Source organism: Rhinatrema bivittatum, chromosome 12 (genome assembly GCF_901001135.1).
Source record: "Rhinatrema bivittatum chromosome 12, aRhiBiv1.1, whole genome shotgun sequence".
Classification (NCBI taxonomy): Eukaryota; Metazoa; Chordata; class Amphibia; order Gymnophiona; family Rhinatrematidae; genus Rhinatrema; species Rhinatrema bivittatum.
The window spans coordinates 47,643,944-47,667,405 of NC_042626.1; the positions used below are offsets into that span (position 1 = coordinate 47,643,944).

At 44.6% G+C, this 23,462-nt stretch overlaps 1 protein-coding gene and 1 long non-coding RNA gene across 3 annotated transcripts in view; one reads left to right on the top strand and one right to left on the bottom strand.

Annotated features, from left to right (window-relative positions):
• Positions 1–23,462, top strand: part of LOC115074028 — an 860,701-nt gene that overhangs the window by 821,057 nt on the left and 16,182 nt on the right. For both annotated transcript variants that reach the window (XR_003852172.1, XR_003852173.1), the window contains one exon: positions 1,508–1,564. This is a non-coding gene — a long non-coding RNA (uncharacterized LOC115074028). The remainder of the gene's footprint in view (positions 1–1,507; positions 1,565–23,462) is intronic.
• ASIC2 (acid sensing ion channel subunit 2) overlaps positions 1–23,462 on the bottom strand; it is a 595,603-nt gene that overhangs the window by 522,595 nt on the left and 49,546 nt on the right. The gene's annotated exons all lie outside the window — the stretch shown is intronic.

Below are 23,462 nucleotides of genomic sequence, written 5' to 3' on the forward strand. Positions count from 1 at the left end.
CAATCATGAAGGTCCACTTCTCCCCATGTCAATAGATGTGACCAAATGTTAAGAAAGAATCTGTATAGTGTGCAAAGCTACATTACAATATCTTATTAGGGATATGCATCGTTCCATGGTGAGACCGCACCTTGAACATTATGCGCAGTTCAGGTCACAGCATCTCAAAAAAGATATAGATGCACTAGAGAAGGTACAGAGAAGGGCAACAAAAATGATGAAAAGGATGGAATGATTCTCCTATGAGGAAAGGCTGAAGAGGTTAGGGGTCTTCAGCTTGGAGAAGAGATAGGATAGAGGTCTATTAAATAATAAGTGGAGTGGAACGAGTAACAAATTGGATGTTTACTCTTTCAAAAAGTACAAATAATAGGAGACACACAATTAAATTACTAGGTGATACATTTAAAACTAATAAGAGAAGATATTTTTTACTTAACGCATAATTGCGCTCTGGAATTTGTTGCCAGAGGATATGATGAAAGCTGTTAGTGTGGCTGTGTTTGAAAAATTGGTAAATTTTCCAAATGGAGAAAGGTGAATAGTGGAGTGCCCCAGGGATCTGTTCTGGGACCATTGCTTTTTAATATATTTATAAATGACCTGGAAATGGGAACAAGGAGTGAGGTGATCAGATTTGCCAATGACATAAAATTATTCAAAGTTGTTAAATCACAAAAAGATTGTGAGAAATTGCAAGAGGACTTTGAAAAACTAGGAAACTGGACATGCAAATGGTAAATGAAATTTAATGTGGCCAATTGCAAAGTGATGCACTTAGAGAAGAGTAACTCGAATTATACCTGCACAATGCAAGGTTCCACATTAGGAGTTACCATTCAGAAAAGGATATAGGAGACTCATTGTTGATAATATGACCTTTGGACAAGTAGCTAATAAAAAACAATACAGAATTAATTCCCGGTTCTGCCACTGACTCTGCCTGCGATCTTGGACAAGTCACTTTGGGGGTCATTTTTTAAAGCTAGCGAACACAAAAAGGGATGTTTCACGTGCGATAGCTAAAAAGGGGCAGAGTCGGGGCGGCGTCTGCCCCGGAAGAGGAGGAGTCAGGGCGGATGCCACAAAGACAGCGTGGATGGCGAAAAGGTAAGGAGCCTTTTCGCTGCCCATTTCGCGCCCAATAGCACCACCTTTTATGATGGCGCTATTGGGTGCGAAAGCTGGCAGCGATCGCACTGCAGAGGTGCGATCGCTGCCAGCTTTCGCAGGCCCCCCCCCCATTAGTGCGCGATTCAGGGAGCCCTGTGACATTGATAAATCTAGACCTTTGTCCTCTTGTTTCTCAGTTCTAATCCCCACAACTGCCACTGACTTCTGAATTGACCTGGAGCAAGTCACTTTATTTCCCGCAACCCCCATTTTCTACTCTATGCATCACAGAATTTGGGGTAATAATAAATGCTACTATTCACTAGCAATTTTTTTAGAGATTGCTAACATTTTTTGGACACAATAATGCCACTCGTACCTGCTGTATTTCCAGATTTCATGGCCACCATGAGTACCATCAGCACAACGCTCTTGGACCAACTGCTGCAGGGTGAGTTGTTAAAATATATAATCGATTTGATTTACTAGCAAAATTTGACTCTTTTGGATATTAAATCTTTCAACCTGAAATCTCAGCAGGGTAGAATTTATCAAGAAATATGAGCTTTGCTCCAGGCTTTATATATATATATATATAAAGGCTGCAGCAGCCTTTAAACTTAGCTTATAGAAGGGCTGGCTCTGTGGCGGTGCTATGCATCCTCCTGTGATATATACCTGGCAGTTTCCTCCTGCTCGTTTTGTGCTTTCAGCTCAATCAGAACCAGGGCTGAGATCTGGGTCCTTCACTGGCAACTACTCGGGGATTTCAATTTTCCTCTGTTTTGGACTTCAGTATTGCCATCACAGTGGCAGTCCTCGGCCAGGGGGCCATGCACCAGGGCTCCCTCCAGAACCCTGTAATGATGGGCACAAGGCCTCTAAAAGTTTGCCATTGCATGATGACTACAGCTCCTTCCGCCACCTGAAGGCTGCCCAGCCATGAACTGAACTCAGGTCAGGTCTTGTCACAGGAGGATGCATAGTACCGCCACAGAGCCAGCCCTTCTATAAGCTAAGTTTAAAGGCTGCAGTTCAGGTCTGCTCCTTTTGCGATCTGGGCTATGGGAGGATTCTCATAGCTGTTGCCTTAATGAGTCCTATGGGCTGTGTATTATATTACATTGGTGGCAGTGGTGGTAAGTAACGTATCTGGTTTTGTTTTTTCACTGACTTTGGTGATCACACAGCCCAGTGCGTGACTGATATTCTTGACAGGATACTGCAGTGCTTTGCCATGGCCTTCTGCAGCCCACAGCACCTTCATCTTCCCCATCAAGGTAGTAGGCAAGGTCAACCCTGTTTAGCTTCCAAGATCTTATGGGTTTGGGCTCACTGAAGACAGCATTGCTGGCTATGTTACACTAGAAATTTCTCACGGGCCGATACAGTACAGTGCGCTCCGGCGGACCTGTGCATTCTCTGAGATTTGCAGGTCTCATGAGATTAGATGTTCTGAGACCTCTGGAGAACTGCGGCCGCAAGCAGCAGGAGTGTTGCCTAGAGTCGGTTTCAGAGCCTCCAGTGACCTTATGATGTTAGATTCTGGTCACCAGCAGGTAAGAACTTTACTAAGTTAGAGTTAAGATGCTGTAGATATTATTATAATTAATAGTTCTTGAAAAAACTCTGTACTTAATCCAACTCTGTAAAACAGCGATGGAAACCATTGCAAATCACAGTCCTAACCCAAAGTCGCTGTTCTGAATGTTACACCATACAAAGTACTACCCTTGCATAAGGTGACTAGATGATTCCATGTTATATGGGACAAGCTGAACCAGTCCTGATTTACCTCCCTCCCTCTCACACTGCATCTATGAACTTGTAATTCCAGTTCCTGTTAAGATGAATAGGGTTATCAGTCCATAGATGCAATGCTATAAAACCAGAACTGCCTCAGTATTCCTTAAAACCTGGTGCTATCTGGTCATCTTATATTAAGGGCAAATGATAAGGATATGCATGGCCACATTTTTTTATTTCAGTTTGTTACATTTGATTATGGCCCGATTTTGGCTAAATTTTGTTTCGGAGGTTTTATTTGTTTTGTTTCAGAAAATAGCATGCACTGTTTGCTGAAATGAATACAAATGCAAACGAAAACTTGGGATGTTTTTGGGACCATTATTGATTTGTTTTGGATTTACTGAAACAAAACAAAAATGGCCATTTTCGTTTGGATTACTTAGTTTTTTAAACGAATGTGCATTCCTAGCAACTGTTAACCTATGCACAGCCATACACATACTCCTAAAGGCAAATGTTTGACTTACTGAGTGAAAAAATAGCTGCTTGGATTTTCTGTCAAAAAGAGAGAGCTTACATAGGTTTTACATTGTTAGAAATATATGCCAGATCATCTAGCCTATAGCTTGCAAGACTAGTTGGCGTGAGATTGAAGATTGGCCTGGCATGTGAAACAGCAGTCTTAGTAAATATTTTTTTGGGTAAGTCACTAGCTAGTTATACAAATCAAAACTCTTTAAGCTTCCCCTCTTTCACTGTGATTTATATTTCATTGCTGTTGAAATATAAAGGTTTTTAAAACTTTTCCTACTTAACCTCTTTTGCCATTCTCTGTCTAATGTAATTAAGGCACTGCTGATCTTCATCAGAGCCCCATGCAGGCACCACACTGATACATGTAAAGCATGAATACAGCACAAACAGCTGAAGAGTGATCTTCATCAGAGCCCTGTGCAGATATCTCGCTGAGACATGTAAAGCAGAAACAAGACATAGACAGTTGACGAGCGAATCCTCATCACAACCCCATATACACATAATTCTGCTAGGGCATTTGCTTATCTCTATGGTGATAGCTGGGTAACTGCTATTAGTAGCTATGGAAATGTAGGAGCTAGTGATGGATGAGGGTGGAGGGGGGGCCAGTGGTGCCACAGACCAGCAATAGAATAACTTTCTAATGGGATGCTTGTACTGTAAATCTTTCTGGCGTATCATTCTAGTAAATGTCAAAGTTAAATTTGAAAATTCCTTTACTGCACAAGTTATGGATGCTTTACCCTGTCCTAACTATAATATTCTGCCATCTGTCCTTGCTCTCAAGCTTAATGCTAGTGAGTAAACCCTGCCATGCGTGATTTCTATGTAATGGCCTGAATTTGACACATAGGGCAACCAGCTGGATTTTCTGTTTTTGTAGGACAGAAAGATCTCATCCTGGTTTTTCACTACCATTAAAGCTGGCATTTGTAGTTCTGATTCCCCTAACAAAAGCAGGAACTTTGTGTCCTTGTGTGCAATGGGGTAAATCCAGACTCTGTTCAGCCTGCACAGAAGTGGGCGGATTGCCCTACAAGAATACCATAATGTGTGACCGCACCTTGGCTAATGTGTGCATTTCTGGTCGCCCCATCTAAAAAAAACTAGAAAAAGTACAGAAAAGGACGTCCAAAATTATAAAGGAGGATGGAATGACTCTGCTATGAGGAAAGGCTAAATAGGGCTCTTCAGCCTGAAGAAGAGTTTTTTCTGCTTTTCTGTACTACTTTTAGGAGCGCACAGCAAAATTTCTGAGTGCAAAAATGTGTGTCTTAGACGCACAATTTTTTTTTTTTTTTGCATTGGGAGTGAATAGTTAATAGACTCATTCACATGCATTTGCATGTGATGAGCGCAATTAATTTCACTCCGCGTTGGACGTGGGTTGTATAGGCGCTACCTAATCCCCTTAATCAATAAGGGGAATAGCGCCTCCACAATGCATGTATTGCATCGGCCCCTTAGATTGTAAGCCCTCTGGGGATAGGCAAATACCTACAGTACCTGAATGTAATCCACTTTGAAGTGCTTAAAAAAGTGTGAAAAGCGGAATATAAAAATCTAAATAAATAAATAGGACTCATGAGTGGGGTAGAAGAGGTAAATAGTGAACAGTTATTTACCCTTTCAAATATTACTAGAGCTAGGAGACACTCCATGAAAGTAACTGGTAGCAGATTTTTAAAAAATGAAGACATTATGGGCCGGATTTTAAAAACCTATTTTGCATAGGCTTGGCGGCGCGCACAAGCCCTGGGACACGCGTAAGTCCTGGGGCTTTGCTAGGGGGGCGTGTCGGGGCGGCGCGACGTTCGTGGCATTCTGGAGGGGCGTGACCGAGGCCTCCGGACCACCCCGGGTCGGGTGATGGCGCGGCAGCGGGCCATCGGCACGCGCGAGTTATGCCTGCTTTGAACAGGCGTAACTTGTGCGATAAAGGTAGGGGGAGGTTTAGATAGGGCTGGGGGGATGGATTAGGTAGGGGAAGGGAGGGGAAGGTGCAGGGGGGGTGGAAGGAAAGTTCCCTCCGAGGCCGCTCTGATTTCGGAGCGGCCTCGGAGGGAACGAGCAGCGCGCGCAGGGCTCGGTGCGCACAAGTTGCACAAATGTGCACCCCCTTGCGCACGCGTGCCGACCCCAGATTTTATAAGATACGTGCGGCTACACGTGTATCTTATAAAATCCAGTGTACTTTTGTTCGCTCGCGCGCTGTTTTTTTAAATGTACCCCTATGTTTTCAGTTAACACATAAGCTGTGGAATTTGTTGTCAGAAGATGTCAAGCTGGACCAGTGCAAGGGTATTAGGCACCCAAGGCAAACCTTCAGCCTTGTGGAAGGCTCGATGCGATATAGTAAAATTGCAAGATGGCAAGGAACAATGTATGGAGAAAGATGAAGAAATAGCAGAAATATTAAACACAAACTTCAGTTTGGTGTTCATTAAAGAAGACCCTGGAAAAGGACCATTGCTGATTGTCAAGACCATTGATAGGAGTGGCGTAGATGCAACCATATTTCCAGAAGAGAATGCGTAGGAAGAGCTAAGAAACCTGAAAGTGGACCAGGCCATGGGACCAGATGAGTGACATCCCAGGATACTGAAGGAGCTCAGAGATGTGCTGGCGGGTCCGCTGAAAGCCCTGTTCAATAGAACCCTGGAAATGGGTGCCACATGACTGGAGAAGAGCAGGTGGGATCCCGCTTCACAAGAGTGGGAGCAAGTAGGAGGCTGGAAAGTACAGTCCGGTTAGCCTCACCTCGTTGGTTGGAAAAGGAAGGAAGGGATAGTGAACTATCTACAATCCGGTGAGTTGCTGGACCAGAGGCAGCATGGATTCACCAGGGGAAGGTCCTGTCAGACAAATCTGATTAACGTTTTTAATTGGGTGACTAGAGAACTGAATCAAAGAAAAGCTCTTGATGTGATTTCTTGGATATCAGCAAAGCTTTTGATCCAGTCCCGCATAGGAGGCTCGTGAATAAAATGAAAAGCTTGGGAGTGGCTGCCAAGCTGGTGGAGTGGATTACTAACTGCTTGACTGACGGGAAACAATGTGTAATGGTAAATAGAACCTGCTCTGATGAGAGAATGGTGTTAAATGGAGTGCCTCAAGGATTGGTTTTGGAACTGCTTCTGTTCAATATCTTTGTGAGTGATATTGCGGAGGGATTAGAAAGAAAAGTTTGCCTTTTTGTGGATGATAATACTAAGAGCTGCAACATCATGAACACGCCTGAAGGAGTAAAGAGAATGAAAAGTGATTTAAGAAAACATGAAGAGGAGTCAAAGATCTGGCAGTTGCAGTTCAATGCCAAGAAGTACAGAGTCATGCACGTGGGGTGCGGTAATCCAAAAGAGCTGTATGTGATGAGGGGTGAAAGTCCAACGTGCACATAACAGGAGAAGGACCTTGGCGTCATTGTGTCTGCTGATCTGAAGGCAGTGAAGCAATGTGACAAGGCAGTAGCTAAAGTCAGAAAGATGCTGAGCTGCATAGAGAAAAGGAAAAGGGAAGTGACAATGCCGTTGTACAGGTCCTTGGGGAGGCCTTACTTGGAGTACTGGGTTCTATAAAAAAGGATAAAGACAGAATGGAAACAACCCAGAGGAAGGTGACCAAAATGGTGTGCGGTTAGGATTGCCAACTAACTCCAAATTTTCAGCACAGGTTGATCCAGTCCTGGTTTTACCCCAGTGCATGCTGGGACTTATTCTAATTTCCCTATTGCATTCTCTAAGAAAATCAAGACTATAAATACTTGCATGCAGGGGAGTAAAACCAGGACTGGAACAACCTGTCCTGAAAAATCTGGAGCCAGTTGGCAACCCTATGTATGGTCTGTATCAGAAGACTTATGAGGAGAGGCTGAAGGGTCTGAATATGGATACCCTGGAGGAGAGGAGGTGCAGAGGAGATATGATACAGACCTTCAGATACCTGAGAGATTTTAATGATGCAGAAATTTTAAACCTTTTCTGCTGGAAAGAAAACAGTAGAACTAGGGGTCATGATATGAAATTCCAGGGGGGAAGACTCAGAACCAATGTCAGGAAATATTTCTTCTCAGAGAGGGTGATGGATGCCTGGCATGCCCTCCCAGATGAGGTGATGAAGACGAGAACAGTTAATGAATTCAAATGGGCATGGGACAAGCACTGCAGATCCTTAAAGGCTTGAAGAAAGGTAGGGTATAACATTTCTGTAAGGGGGTAACCACTCTTAACAGAAACATGGGATAACCTGCTCGGATCAGCAGTTACTACCCTACTCAAATTGCTGGGCAGACTGGATGGACCATGTTACTATGTTTGTACCCATACCTACCGGTGGCAGCTCCAGCACAGCTCTCCCTCTTATCAGTGCAGTGGCTCCAGCACAGTGCTCCCTGCTTTGTCAGCATTGTCTCTCTTCCCTCCCTTTGTCCCTTCTCCTAGTACCCAGCATTCTCTCTCTCTCTCTCCTGTCCAGCATCTCTTTTTTTTCCTCCCCCCAACAGCATCCTCCTCTTTCCCCCTCCACTCCCTGCCCAGCACACCTGCATCATCCTCTTTGTCCTCTTTTCACAATGCCCAGCACTCTCTCTGTACATCCTCCACCCCAGAGCACCCTCTCTCTCTCCCCCCACCCCCACCCACATAGCAGCTTTTCTCTCAACCCTACCATCCACACAGCACTTTCTCGCTATCTCCACTCTGTACCCACTTCACACCTTCTCTGTCTCTCTCCGCCTCCACCTCACTCCGCCTTCAGTGTCATTCCACCTGCCAAGCATCTTGTCACTTTCTCCTCACCACACCTATCCAGTATTCAGTTCCCCCTATCTCTCCTCTCCTTTGCTAATTTTGGAAGATCCAGACCTCCTGCTGTTTTCAGCCACTGGTAGAGTATGCTCTACCAGCAGCCCTGGTCTTTGCCCACTAGTGGGAAGTGCACTGCCAGCCCTGGTCTTTGCCTACTCTTATCTGGTTACAAGTAGAATGAGCTTTACCATCCACCCAGTGCTGACACCATGTAGCCCAGGTCTAAGCTTTTGGTGGCCAGTGCAGGCTTGAGGCTGTTGGAGAGTTGGATTGTGAGGCAGTCTACATGGCCTGTAATTTTGGGCAGCCTGCAGTTCTTTTTTTAAGGCCAGGGCTGCAGTAAGGGAGAAAAAACTCGTGGAAGGAGCACTGCTGATGGCTCCTTGCTGTGATTTGCCATGTGTTTCAGTTGTAGGGAAGTCGTTGTGGCAGCAAGCAGCAGGCTGGAGAAGGCAGAAGCGGTGAGGTTCCTTGGGCCTGACAGCAGCCAGAAACCCAGACGTGACAGCCAGGTTGCAGCACCGCTGTCAGGTGTCCTTGCAGGTTGAGGAGGCCTGAACGGAGAGAGATAATGGTGGGGGCACTTGCAACCAGCTTCCACTGCCATTGATTGCTTTGGAGGGGCGGTGGAGTTTGTGCAGCAGACATGGTGGTGCTAGACCAGTGTGGGATGAGCTGTTTCACTGGATTAAAGGACATGGAGGGAAACAAATGGATGAAGGGACAGTTTTTTCAGTGTTCATTTTGAAACTCACATAGTTTCTGAAATGTTGCTGCCCTCTTGCCCTTCTCCTCCCCAAATTTTGATGATCTAGTTCTAGGCAACTAGCTAGTTTGCCTAATGGAAGAGCCGGCCCTGTTGTCAAGGCTAATAGAAGTGTTTAAAATAGGTTTGGACAAGTTTCTGGAGGACAGATTCATTAATAAGTAGACATGGGGCTTGTCGTCCGTTACTTCTGAGTGTGAGGAACAGGGAAGGCATCTTCCCATTAGGATCTATTGGGTATTTTCACGTGACTCGGACTGGCCGCAGTCGAAGACATAATGCCAGGCTCAGTGGATCATTGGTCTGACCCAGCATGGCATCTTTTCATCTTTTAATAGCCAGATCTGTCCTGGGGGAAATGGGGTTCTCTGTAAACCTGTGACACCTTCCATTGAACCAACGCAAGAATTATCCAAGAATTATCCATTGGGTTATCTGTGCATCAGTCCGATAAACAGCATCAGAGCCTGCAAAGAATTCAGTTATACAGTATCTAGGAACATAAAATATGGCCGACAAAGGTCCACCTCATCTGATTGTTTTTCCTGCTACGATACCCCCAATTCTTGTGTAACTTTTCAATTCATACCTGAAGCAAGGTCCTATGTGGGCTCAAAGCACTCCTACACTACATCATGTTTGAATAATTTGGTTTTTAGGTTCCATAAAAGGTATCACAGTCCGAAAAGAACTCTGTTTGCCGTGCCTTTGGAAGAGAATCACATAGATAAATAATCCAGGCAGAGATGCATGCGTGTGGGTATGTCTGCAAATATATTTAAGAATTTGCAAATAACATTAGTGGAAGCTTATCCCTGATTTGGGGATAATTAAGTTAATTGCTTCTGAATAACTGTGTTTTACTCTGGAGGGTTTGTAATCCCCACATTTCATTTAGGAAAACAAAAACTCATTGTTTAACTCCTCCAGCTACAGTTTACAGGATCTGAAATTCCTAATGCAGGATATTAATTTTTTTCCTGCTGAGGGGGTGCTTGGAGAATGGGAGCATGTTTTACTAAATATGGTGACCACTGTGGTTGGAGACTCCCATGACATCACTGGCCAGCCTGGTCTGCAATGACAGGCAGCACATGGGCCTGGCCTCTTGATCCATTAACTTTGAGTTAATTTATATGCTGCTGTTTCAGGCACTTCAAAGCAGATTAAATTCAGGTACTGTAGGTATTTTTCTGTCTCCAGAGGGCTCATAATCTAAATAACTACCTCAGTGGGATTTGAATCCTGACTTCCCTGGTTCACAGCCCTCTGCTCCAACCACTAGGCTACTCCTCCACCCCTCTGGGCAGTAATGAAGCACGTGAAAAAAATTACTGCATAATTACTGCATAAGACGTTTAAGCTGGATCCCATAGTGCAGCCAGTTGCAGGGACACCATCCATCAATCAGATCCATTTTTTTTTCTTAGACTTATTTTTATGAATGTACAGACAGTTTAAAATAAAAGGAAATTCATAGATTATTCTAGCACTGCATTGCTCCTCTCATGATGACTGTGCTGAAGAATAAAACATTGAATTGTTCTCTCACTAGCATCCTTCTTCCTTGCTACCCTTGTTCTGTGCTGCGACAGAGTGTATGTGTATGAGGGTGAGAGAGGAAGTTTGCACTGCTGCTGCCTGTGCTGTCCCTGTTCTGTGGTGGGGCAGTTTGTGTTGAGGGTGGGAGGACATTTGCACTGTTTCTGCCTGTGCTGTGCCTGGTCTGGGGGAGAGGGGAGGGAAGCTTGCACTGCTGCTGCTTGTGCTGTCCCTGTTCTCTGGTAGGGCAGTGTGGGTATACTTGTGCTGTACCTGCTCCCCTGGTGTGTGTGTGTGTGTGTGTGAGTGTGTGTATAGAGAAAGCTTGCACTGCTGCTGCCCCTGCTGTACTTGCAGTAATAATTCCTTCTCCCTCTGCAGTGCAGTCAGCCGGCAGCCATGCACATTTCTAAAAATGTAGTAACAGAAAGCTCTGTGACCACCGCATAGGGAGGTGGGTAATACTGCTATCCAGATGGTATGTTATAATTATGGAGATTTCCCAGGTGGTCCAAATCTTTCTGGCTCTAGCCACCGAAGATCACAGGATGATCGCGCTCTTCCGTGCAGATTAATCAATGACAGGAATTTCTTAAAATTTAGGTCCTAGGAACTGTTTTCCTTAATTGCCTCCAACAGTCCCTGAGATGTGGAAATTATTTATAATGAAAAAAATCCCGCTGCTCTCTCTACAAGAGGAGGGAAAAAAGAGACTTTGAAGGGAGCCTTTGAGGTAAATATGGACTTGATGGTCACAGAGAGGGGTTCAGGCAGTTTCTCTTAGAGCGTCTTGAGGGAGTAGGACCAGGTTTCCATGGAAACAGAAAAGAATTCCTTTTGGGGCCAGCTCAGTGGCACGTGGCTGTGTCCTGCCAATCACAAGAATCCAGGGCCAGGACCCTGCTGCCAGTGGCAAGGCCAGGACTGATCTTTTGGTTGGGCTTGAGGTTAACATGTGTGGGCACATGCATATATTAGCTTAATTTGGGGGAGGGGAGCGGGGGAATGAATTTACACACACACACACACACTCAAGTAAATAAATATCGATTCACACAAACACACTTTCTCCCACACATGTACTCTCACTCTGCACTCTTCATTGGGAGTTTCTCTTTATAAATCAGCAAGCTTCATTTTCACCGCCCTCTCCCCCCATGTCGGGAGAGAGAGTTGCCAGACAGATTTGGACCTGTTATTGCAGAACCTTGAAAATGCCCAGCCTTGTTAGGTGCTAACTGCTTAACTTTCTCCCCTATCACCCCCCTGTCCTAACCCTACCTCCTGTGCCACTCTGTTTTTCATTGACTAAATCGGTCAATCTTGCACATTTAGCTGGTTAAGCCTGGCCATCAGAGGGTCTTTTTTTTTTTTTTTTTTTTTTTTGCAATTTACTGTTTATTCAGCTTTTTCAATATTCACAAAAGTAAACATAATACAGTGCGAGATGTGAACATATATTAAAGAAATACATTTTGTTCAATAATATCACAAATTAGTCCCTTCTCTACTATGCCAAGCAATCCTTGGGAGGGAGTTAATAGGCAGTTATTAAAGAAAAAATCAATTTTAAATTTAACAGGAACGTCGCATGCATGTAGACAAATTTTTCTCTGCTATGATATCACTATGGTGTTAAGCTCGAGTTGTGGACCCTTGGGCCGACGGGAGGATGGAATTCCTTAGGAGGGCAGTCCGAAGGTTCTCCCGTCGGGTGGTGAGGCTGAGCAGAAGATATGACCAGCGGACCTATGGCACTGGAGACTGTGGCAGCAGTGGAAGTGGAGGAAGAATCGAGAAGAAGAGCTGTGTCTTCACCCCTGGAAGTCCGTGGTTCCCCCAGGAGGAGCCTGTAGGAACCCAGACCGCTGGGACTTAGGCGGACCTTTGAGAGGTCAGGAGACGGTGCAAGGGCTGACTGGAGCTTCGCCCTAGAAGCCCATGGTCCCCCCGGGAGGAGCCCGTAGGGACCCGGGCCGCTGGGACTTAGGTGGGCCCTTGGAGACGGTAGTCTTGATGGAGTCCTAGGTCGAGTGCCAGAGGGTTGTCGCTCACCAGTCCGAAGTCGTGCACCAGAGAATCACCGCTTGTCAATCCGAAGTCAGGAACCAGAGAATCACCGAAAGCCAATCTGAAGTCAGGAACCAGAGAATCACCGTAAGCCAATCCGAAGTCAGGAACCAGGAACACCAAGACGAAACAGGACGCAGAATCCAAGCTCAAGGAACTCACCGAAGCAAGCAGACTAGACCACGCTGGAGGATGTTGCCAAGTCACTGGATGAGCAGAGGAAGCAGCCTTTTATACTTCCCCTGCCCTGGCTGATAGAGCACAGGTGAGACCATTTAAAGGGATTGGGTCCCTTTAATTCTGTGGAGGGGCGTGGCCTCGTGCTTAAGAATGGTGGTGGCCATTTTGGATTTCCCCCGCGGAGGGGAGACGCCACTGGGGGGAAGCAGGAGCCCCACGAATCAGGTAGGGGGCCACGGTCGTGGGGCGCCACGGCCGCGGAACACAACATATGGGATTAAGGGTTAACTGGTTCCAGAAATTTTTACAAATGATTAGGGTCAAGAAAAATATATTTTGCATTTAAGTGTTTTACAACACATTTCGAGGGATACCTAAGACTAAAACTAGCCCCTCTGGCCACCGCTTCAGGACTTCACAATAGGAACTTCTTTCGTCTTTCCTGTGTTATACATGAGATGTCAGGGTAAACCCAGATTTTTTACATAGAAACACTCTAAGCGATTTCTCATAAATCTTTTCATAATCATTTCCCTGTCTGATGCAAACGTGCAAGATAGAAATAATGTCATCCTCTTTTGAATCTCAGTGTCCATTGAAAGTTCCAATATTTGAGTCAAATTCAGTTGTTGCTCCTTATTTTCTTCTTGTTCCAAGATATTTTTCTCCTTTACTCCTTTTTCCGGCAGATAGTAAACTCTAGCAAGAACAGGAAGTCCCTCTACTGGTATTTTCAAAATTCTTATCATATATTCTTTTAACATCTCATATGCAGATATTTCTTTTACATATGGAAAATTTAATATTTGAAGATTCAAGTACTTAAGTTGATTTTCCATATTTTCTATTATTTTCAGATTTAGATCTTCCACTCTCAGAATTTCTAACTGAGTAGTTTCCAATTTCTCAACACGTGATTCCATTTGATGAATTTTAGATGATTGCTTGTTAGATTCTTGCTCCAAATTCAAAATCTGCTATTTGAATCAATTGTTATTTTAGCCAAACCTAATATAACATTTTCAAGACCTTTTATTGCGTGCCATAATGAGTCCATTGTTATAGTCTTTGGCTTCTCCATAAGAACAAATGTTTCCAAAAACATTTTCTGGGCCAGCTGCTCCCCTCCAATAGTTTTCCCTCTCACCACCTCCTCAATTGCCTGTCTCTCCTTCTCCTCACTGCTCCTGGGTAAGTCACTCATTTTAATAATATTCAAAGAAATAGCTTCAGAAGCAAAGCTCAATCCATGAGGACTTACCCCTGCAGGGTCGGCTTCTAGTGGTTTCGGAGGTGGGGGGGTTACCGGAGTGCCGGGACTCAGCATGATCTCTTCAGCCAGCAAGCCTGGCAGCTCCCCTACGTCAAGACTAGCAGCGGCCTCCTCCACCGGCTTTTCTTTTGCTACAGCAGTAGCGAAGAATGTCTCGATCCTTGTCTGGCCATCCTCGGACACCGGCGATGATGTGGCAGTCAATTCCCTAAGTTTGGCCTTTCTTTTCGAAAGCGGCATGGTAAAAAGAAAAATTTTTCAAGAATGTGAGGAGAGACCGACTTCGCTACCGATTCATGCAGCGGCCCAGAGGGAGGTCGTTTTAAACTGGTAAACGTTTAATTGGCTCATTCCCAAAATTAGCTAGTTAAGCCTTTCAAAAATTGACTCCCCCCCCAGCATATTTCATGGAAACATAACCAATTTTAATTACACCATCTGCTACTATTTCTTAATTCACTTTGAATCTCCCTTTAAAATCTGGCATGCTTGATTGGATTTACTGTTTACCCCATCAAGATTTTATAATACAACCATGCTGCCTTGCTCATAACACCCCCAGCATCCTAAACATCCAGAGGGCAACTTTGAATAAGCTGGATAACTTGCCAAATATATACGTTATGCCAATTTTCCAACTGAACATGCTTAAGCCTTGAAAATTACTCCCAAAGAAGAAGAGTGTTAAGCAATCAGTACTCTGTCATCTTGTCCAGGGGTCAGTACTTTATCCATGCTGTTGCTGTATAGATTGATACAAATATGAATGGATCCACAAATATCAGGAAATAAATGACATCAACAATTTATAAATGATTCCTGAAATAGAAGAGCGGTGGGAAGCTCATGGAGACCTCATATATTAAATGCCCAAAAGTTAGGCTAATGAGAGCTTATAATGGCGTAAGCTTGTCTTTATTTATAATCATCGGTCTCGATGAGCACATTTGAGAGGGCGCCATATAAAGTATAGCTGCCCCAATTATGCACTTAGAGTCAATTGTACTATGATATTGTACTTAACTTGCGAATTTTAATCTCCGGCATCGAGGTCCAAATGCTACTGAAGTTGATGGTAAAAGTGGAAGAAACCGACTTTAATCCGACACGCCGTGTTTCGGAGGAAACCTCCTTCCTCAGGGGGTCGGGTGCCACTGTTACCTGCTTTTGTCACAGACCGGAGATGCTTGCCATATATGTGAAGCGTTGACTCAGTTTGTCGCGCCCGAAGGCGTCTCTATATGATTCTCGTCGCGATGCTGGAGTCGCTCGCTGGACCGTGTGTATACACGATAGTATACACACGGTCCAGCGAGCGACTCCAGCATCGCGACGAGAATCATATAGAGACGCCTTCGGGCGCGACAAACTGAGTCAACGCTTCACATATATGGCAAGCATCTCCGGTCTGTGACAAAAGCAGGTAACAGTGGCACCCGACCCCCTGAGGAAGGAGGTTTCCTCCGAAACACGGCGTGTCGGATTAAAGTCGGTTTCTTCCACTTTTACCATCAACTTCAGTAGCATTTGGACCTCGATGCCGGAGATTAAAATTCGCAAGTTAAGTACAATATCATAGTACAATTGACTCTAAGTGCATAATTGGGGCAGCTATACTTTATATGGCGCCCTCTCAAATGTGCTCATCGAGACCGATGATTATAAATAAAGACAAGCTTACGCCATTATAAGCTCTCATTAGCCTAACTTTTGGGCATTTAATATATGAGGTCTCCATGAGCTTCCCACCGCTCTTCTATTTCAGGAATCATTTATAAATTGTTGCTGTATAGATTGAAGCATCCCTTTATTATCCCTGGCTTTGTTCTTAGTGTATGCTGGGTAATCAGTGGAAACAGTGCAAATCTCATTCAATGGGGTGGGATGCCCCCTAAATTGCTATCGGAATCCTGGGAAATTCATCAGAATTTTGAGTCTTTGAGATGCCACTCGATGGTTTGTGAAACTGTAAGAGATCCTTCAGCAGGAGCGAGGTTCCCAGAGGGCTCTATCACTGGTTACTATTTTCGTTTTAGCTTTAAGGTAAATGCAGTTTGTAACAAACCTTTACTCGAGGCAAAGCTTCAGAGGCTGGGGTTGAATTCTAGGTCCAGAAGGGACCTTACAAGTTGATTCAACCTTCATGGGTGCTCCCCCCTACCACCTCCTGGTTCGACAAGGGAGATGGGGGACTCAGCGTGCATTTTTAGCCCCAATCAGTTCTGCTAACCTGCAACTTAAAACCCAGGAGGATGATACTGGCTTCCTGTGCTTGGTTTTCTGATGGAACTTGAAGCATGATGTTGTTAACTGGCTTATGTTTTTATTCAGTGTAATATCTGTGATGTAGGTTTGATTGTGTATCACTATTATTCATGAATGTCTGTCCTATTGCTTTGGATTGTTTTGCAACACTTGTTTTTTGTATCACATTGCTATTAAATATAATCCCCAAAAGTTTTTCAATGATAAGCAGATAATCAGATCAAACAAATGAAATGAAACAAATATTTCCATGGTTGCATTTTGGAAGGCCAGTGGAAAGGATCCATAGTCGTTCTCTTTGTTTCCCCTTCCCATCTTAGCCTGGGGTAAATGTTGAGTATGAAGCATGCCAAGTTTGTGAATGCATGCTGTACAAAATATACCTTTAACTTCTGCCAACTGAGAGCTTCAGTGAATTAACTACCAAGACCATCCTGCTCCTGAACATCACAAATACGAGTCACGCTAAGTTCCCTGCAAATTACGTTTCTGAGCAGCATCACGGTTCCAACTACAACAGGGTCAGGGATCATCTTGAGTTTTAAGAAAGCTTTCAGCCACTTTGAGGTGTGCATGATTATTAAGGCCCCGTTACTAGTGCTATCTGTCCATAACTGGGAGTTTAGTTTTTTTGGATTTATTTTTTTTTAAACTATTTATTTATAAAGTTTTTTAAACATACAAAAAAACCACGATAACACATTGACTTGGCTTAGACATATCAACATAATCTCAAAGTACAATTTAGGAGATTACATATCATCCATTTCTCGCCAATTCCAATAGGGCCTCCATACAGCATAGTATTTATCTGTCTGATTTTTTAACACATATGATAATTTCTCCATTAAAGCGATATCTATCACCTTATTTTCCCAACACAGGATAGTTGGAGATCGATTCCAGTGATGAATCACCGTTAGTCATGCCATATGTAACATATGCCCCACCAGTTTTCTATGACCTCTCATTTCCCATTTATTAGGCCACTTCCCTAGCAAAAAAGGAATAGCATTAACAACCAGCTGCTGTCCTCATATGTCTGAAATACAATAAGACACTTGGATTTATTATTTTTTAATGGAAGAAAACTGAAGGAAATGATGGTGTTTGAGGTAGTTGTGGGTGGATCCTTGGGCCGGTAGCAGATGACCACGCCCCCGGGGAAGATCCCGAGAGGGACCACCGGTCAGGCTCAGAGTATGGAGACAGACACACACTAGTTCTTTTATTAAACAGTATATTGAACCACCAGAGGTGGCAGTAGTGAGCTGACGTGCCCAGCTGGGCTGTAGTCCCTCTGATACTGGAACAGCGATCCTGGATAGCTGAGCTGTAGAGAAACTGGATATAGTGAGTAGGCAGGGTATGCAGAGTTCAGGAACAGAACCTTGATGGTAACACTCACACAATAATTCCTTGGAAGTAGCCCAGGAGCTGGAAAGAGTAGGCCCTCGAGGAGCGAGTACCTGGTTCCAGGGAACTCTCTGAGAGACAGAAGGTAACTCACTGATGTAGTAGGCAGCGATGACTTCCTGGCAGAAGTGGTATTCAGTAGCAAGTCCGGGAACGAGGGCCCTTGAGGAGCGAGTACTGGTTCCAGACTGATCTGCAAAGCAAAGAGAAAGTGAGGCCCCCGAGGAGCGGGTACCCCTGGTAAGTCCGTGGAGGCAGAGTAGCTTAGGTAGAGTAACTCATCCCTTGCTAACTCGATTAGTTAGCAATTTCAGAGACCTTAAATATCCGTTGTGGATGACGTCACTTCAGGGGGACACCCCTGAGGTTCGCGCCACTGCTGGTATTTCAGTCGGGGCCGCGCCACGTGCGCGCCCTTAGGCTCCGAGGAAACATAGCGGCGTGCAGTGTCTAGCTGATCCAGGAGCGCCAGAGGAGGATGGCAGGAGGACACCGCGGCAGCCAAACCTCCAACAGGCAAAGAGGGAGTCGCCAAAGCGGTAAGGTGGGCGTAGTGGAGACATCGGGCAGCGATGGTCGCAACAGGAAAATATAAGAAGCATCCCATAAGAGGGAGAATACCATGTGGCCAGGATACAGGATTCTGTTCACTAGTTTTCATGGCTCGTTTAACAGTTGCCTGATTTCTGAGCACATCCACCCCATACCACCTTCCCCTGGGACCTGAGAGAGCGGGGAGAAATCTTCTTGTTTTCTTCAGATCTGAGGTCAAGAAGGGCAAAAGATAATTAATATTTGACAAACATGACTCTGAGCAATGGGAGAACATATTTTTCAGTGCTTATATACTTTTCAAAATATGGCTTTGACCATAGTTGGGCATGACTGATCATGGTATAACAATACTGTGAGTGTGGTGTTGCTGACCATGGTGAGGAATGATTGACAATACTGTTACTGTTGTTGTCTGAGAATGGCTGATCATAGTGCAACATAATGTGGTTGGTTGGCCATTTCTGAGAATGGCTGACCTTGTTGTGACAATACTGTGACTTTGGTTAACTATGAATAGCTGACCATGTTGTGTGAATATTGTGGTTATGATTAGCTGGGAATAGCTGAGCAAGATGTGACAGGACTGTGACTGTGGCTAACTGTCCATGACTGGGAATAGCTAACCATATTGTGGACAGTACTGTGGCTGTGGTTAGCTGTGGCTGGCTGATCATGGTATGACAATACTGTGGCTGTGGCCAACTGGCAATAATAGATATTGGCTGACCATGGTGTGACAATACTGTGGCCATGGCCAGCTGGCTGTAATTGAGGTTAACTGACCTTGGAGTGGCAATATTCTGTGAGTGACGTAGCTGACCATGGCTGACAGTTGTTGCTATAAACTTGCTTCCCAGTCCCCACTGACCATTCCTGTACAGTTCTTCATGCTTTAGAAATTAAGCACTGGCCAGGGAGTTCCTCTGGAGCAAAGCCCAGGCCGAGAAAACCTGGGAAGCAAAGAATGCTTAAACCATTCACTTCTGGGTCTGAGCACATTGCCCTAAAGTGTGCATGAAAAATGCTTCCTTCTCTGCTTCTAACTGCATTATTTTAGCAATCTGTCATCCTTCAGGGCTGAGCTCTTTATCCAATAAACGTTGCAATTTAGCCTGGATTTTTGAATGTGCGTGTCAGGTTCCCCTTCTTTCTCCTCTCATCCTAAGAGTGCAGCAGCTTAACGAGGTGTTCAGACGGGAAGCGTGTTCAGACTGAGGTGCAAGGGGCTGCAGACTCCTGAATAACGTGAATATTCCTGGTAGTTGTCTTAGCAACCACAATCCATGGTCAGAAACAATTGGGGTGTATTACAGCCGACTCATTCGATGCATTCTCTTTTAACTAGCAGGTTCTTCTTTGTCCCTGCGCGATACCATAATCCAAAGGGCACCTTCTGTCAGTGGTGGCTGTGCAAGATGTGAGAAGACAGCATTACTTTGTCCAAGCGCAAACCATGGGGAAAAGGAGTGCTTTTAATGCTAGATACCCTGCAGATACCTTTCTTTAGTAATAATCTGATTTCTCTATGTCATTTAATCAGAAGGAGTTTGAACTCAATATTGCAGGGTTTATGTGTTACCTGGAGAAAAGATCAGGCAATGGCATCATTGCTACCGTGCAAATAGCAGAGCCCTCAGCCGCTCGTAACACAGAAAGTGACACCCCAAAACCTACCAAACCTGACATCCTTTCCCTCTCCTCTGAATACTGTGCATGGCACCCTTCCTTCACCCCTGAACATGCCAACCGTGATACCCATGCCCTTTCGTCCCCATCTCTCAAACGCATACAAGTCCTGGCACCTATTTCTTCCTGCCAAACACGTCATCCCTCCCTCCAAAATGCACCAACTGCACCACACAAAACTTGGCACCTCTTCACACCCCTCAGTATATAGGCCCCGTAAAACAAAAATCCTGACACCTCTTTTCACCCACCCAACACAGACTCTTCACCCTTTCCCTTCCTCCAAACATGTCATCCCTCCCTCTGAAGCACACAACTGTAACATATAAGCCCTTTGCACCACTTCTCACCCACCCAACACAGAACCTGGCAAACCTTCCTGTTAAACACTAAGGCACTACCTTATTCCCTTTTCTCAAGCTAAATGTTCACAGATCGCCTTTAATGATTAAAAACAGACAGAAAAATGATGAGGAAAATGACTAGGAAGTTTTGCATTCAACTCTAAAGTCTCTTGCCCCCCATGCCCCCATAAATTTTCCATCCCAGAGCACAGGAACCAACTTTTCAAAATGATTGGGGGTGCTCAACTCATTACCAGTGACCCCTTCCTGGTCACAGTGAAGCTGGATGGTCAGTCCAGAAGGAGCTGGCACCTTTCCCCCAGAAGCTGTTTACTTATACTGCAGCGTCACAGTATCTGTTACTGCGCGGAGGGAATGAATGGGCCGCACGGTATTTGCAGACACTACCAGAATAATGTATATTTCTATACTACTTTAGGTTGTGTTGATTTGGTTTTTCTTTATTTTTGGATGCTTTTTTTCAGCTTAGCCCTTTCATGACTCTTTCCCATTCAGCTCTCGTAGGAGAGCCATCATGTACAGCCTTATTCCACCTGACCTAGTTGCAAAGGAGGAATGGCTTGGCCCTGTCGGATTAGATTCTTTGAAATATCTTTGATTGTAAGCGGTGAGGCTGTATAATTGTGCTAACGCCGAAGAGTGCCTGTCCCTTCGCTTGCCAGGCTATCTGCAGGGCTGATGTGCAGATAGGGAAATGGATGAGCCTTGGCAGGACTTATCTCTAGCATCAGTTCAAAAGCCAATCTCCTCGCACTACTTTGCCTCCTTCCCAGTCCCTAGAATTTGGCTCTGATTGGGATGGCTCAGAGCTAGGGGATTGGTATCCGCGTCCTGAACCCCTGCTGTCAGTTTATGTTCAGGTCACTCACAAGTGGCCTCTGGAGCTGGCTGAGTGCCTACGTGCGATCCAGGCTGTGAAATGTTAGCATCACCAGAGACAGGGTGACACAGGTGCTGCCGCTGGAATCCAGGATCCCCTTCCATAGTTATCATCCTTCCTCAGTGGCTTGTTAGTTATGGGAGCTAGCTGTGAATCGTCCAGGAAGCCTGTGCTCAGAGAGGTTGTCTGTCCTACCCAGCAGGAGTGAGGGGGCAGTCTGTTGGTGGTGTGGTGGATCCCTTTGCTCGGTGATCCCCATATTGCTGTGGCATTTCTGAACCCCATCCCCATCGTGATTCCCAGCTACCTTTCTCTGCTTAAAAGTACTAGGCAGCACGGGGTCAGAGGTTGCATTTAAAACTGGATTCTTTGCAGGTTGTGACATTTTTATTTGACCATTATAAGCGCTATCTAATCATGACATTGTGCAGGAACTTCGGAGATCTGAGAGGTCCTGTCTTCAGATGCAAAAAGAGCCTTCATACTGTTTCTGCCATGGCAACTCCTTTCTTGCTTTCTGTCTCTTGCCTTCTCTTTCTCTGTGCTCCCCCTTATTCTCCTTTATCTGCCTCCATCTCTCTTTCTCTCCCTCTCTTTATAATATCTATTGCATTGCCGGCATTATATTTTATTACTAGAGTGTCTTTCTGTCTTTGCATTTCATTCCCTCTCCTCTCCCTCTAACAGGAACTATGCTGTCATTATTTAAAAGAGCACTGTGGGTTCTCACTCGGAATGTGAGGCTCTTGACTACACAGCAGAGAAGAAAGCACTTGATGTGAAGTGGAAGGCGAGAGCTAAGGAGCTCGAAGGGCAGAGGTAGCGTGTCGCTGAGCAGTCAGCACGGCACAGCCCACCCATTGAAAACCTATGCCAGGCTTCAGAGACTGCTTCCACAGCTGAGAACCTCTCACCGGTGCCAGGCCACAAGGTGTGCTGCCTCTTGGCGCGATGTCGCCAAGAATTTCTCACAGGCCATTCTTAAGGTCTCAGCAGAATTATTTGTAGACTTTGGCAAATAGAAATAATCAAATTCCTGCCTTATATATCTCAGAAAAAAATGTAAATAGCCCCCTCCCACCACCTTCACAATCCTTTTATTGACAAGCCTTGGCTCTGAATCACACTTATCATTGTTGGTTTCATTACAGTACGCACAGGCCTCATTATCCCTTTCCCAAAATGGAGAGCGTCCCTCTCCTGACATCACCATTTGCCACGGGACAGAGGAAATGCACCCTGAGTATGCTCCTGCCGCAATGTCACCACAAAGGAAGGCAAAGAAGCTTGCAAGGACCATCCCTGCTTTGGACACTGCACGGCCTCATTTAAATCTGTTCAGAACTATTTACATGACCGAACTCCAAAGAAATAAATGGGCAATGAGGAAAAATAAAAAATAAAGCACTGTTATAAGTAGGAGAAAATTCTAAACAGGAGAAAAGATCATATGAATTTCCTCTGTGCAGAATTGCACATCAAGGAAGGCCATTCCCTCCACAAACACTACATCTCTGCATTCCACAGCAGTGAATCATTGTTCTCCTCTAAACCCATCCTAGGGTAATATGTACTGATAGCTCTACATTGTGCTGTGCTGTGCTGAGCAAGTTAGCACAGAAAAGGAAGAATGTGCACACAAGAAATTTTCAGTACATTTCGTTCACTTGTTTCGCCCTTTTTTGGTGCTTTTTTTTTTAGGTAGATTTCATTCATTTTAATATTTTGTGTATGTTAATGCCTTTTTATGTGCATAAAATTGAATTTTATGCATGGAAGTTGTAGTTAACATGCAGAAAATCTAATTATATGTGCATAAAATGTTACATGCATCAATTACACTAAACAAATGTAAATGAATGCACATCCCTAACAGGAGGGGGAAAGGGGACAGGGAAGTACATGGCCATCCAGGATCAAATAGGAGTACATGAACATTTAATTATGTTTAAGCAGGCCAATATTGTTATTTATTTATTTATTTATTTATTTTATTTGCTTTTATATACCGAAGTTTAGCTAGATGCCTTCACTCCGGTTTACAGGTAAAACAGCATATTACAATTAAGGAAGCAACTGATATCCATAGTAAATTACAAGGTTAAGGAAAACAAAATATGGATCAACTTATATAACTTATATAACATCGTGAGACAAGTTATGGCACATATTCCGATTTAAGTAATAGCTGGAATAAAACAGTGTAACGGGGAAGGTAAAAGCTATAGTTGGATTATGACACCGGTACCAAGTTGTTTAG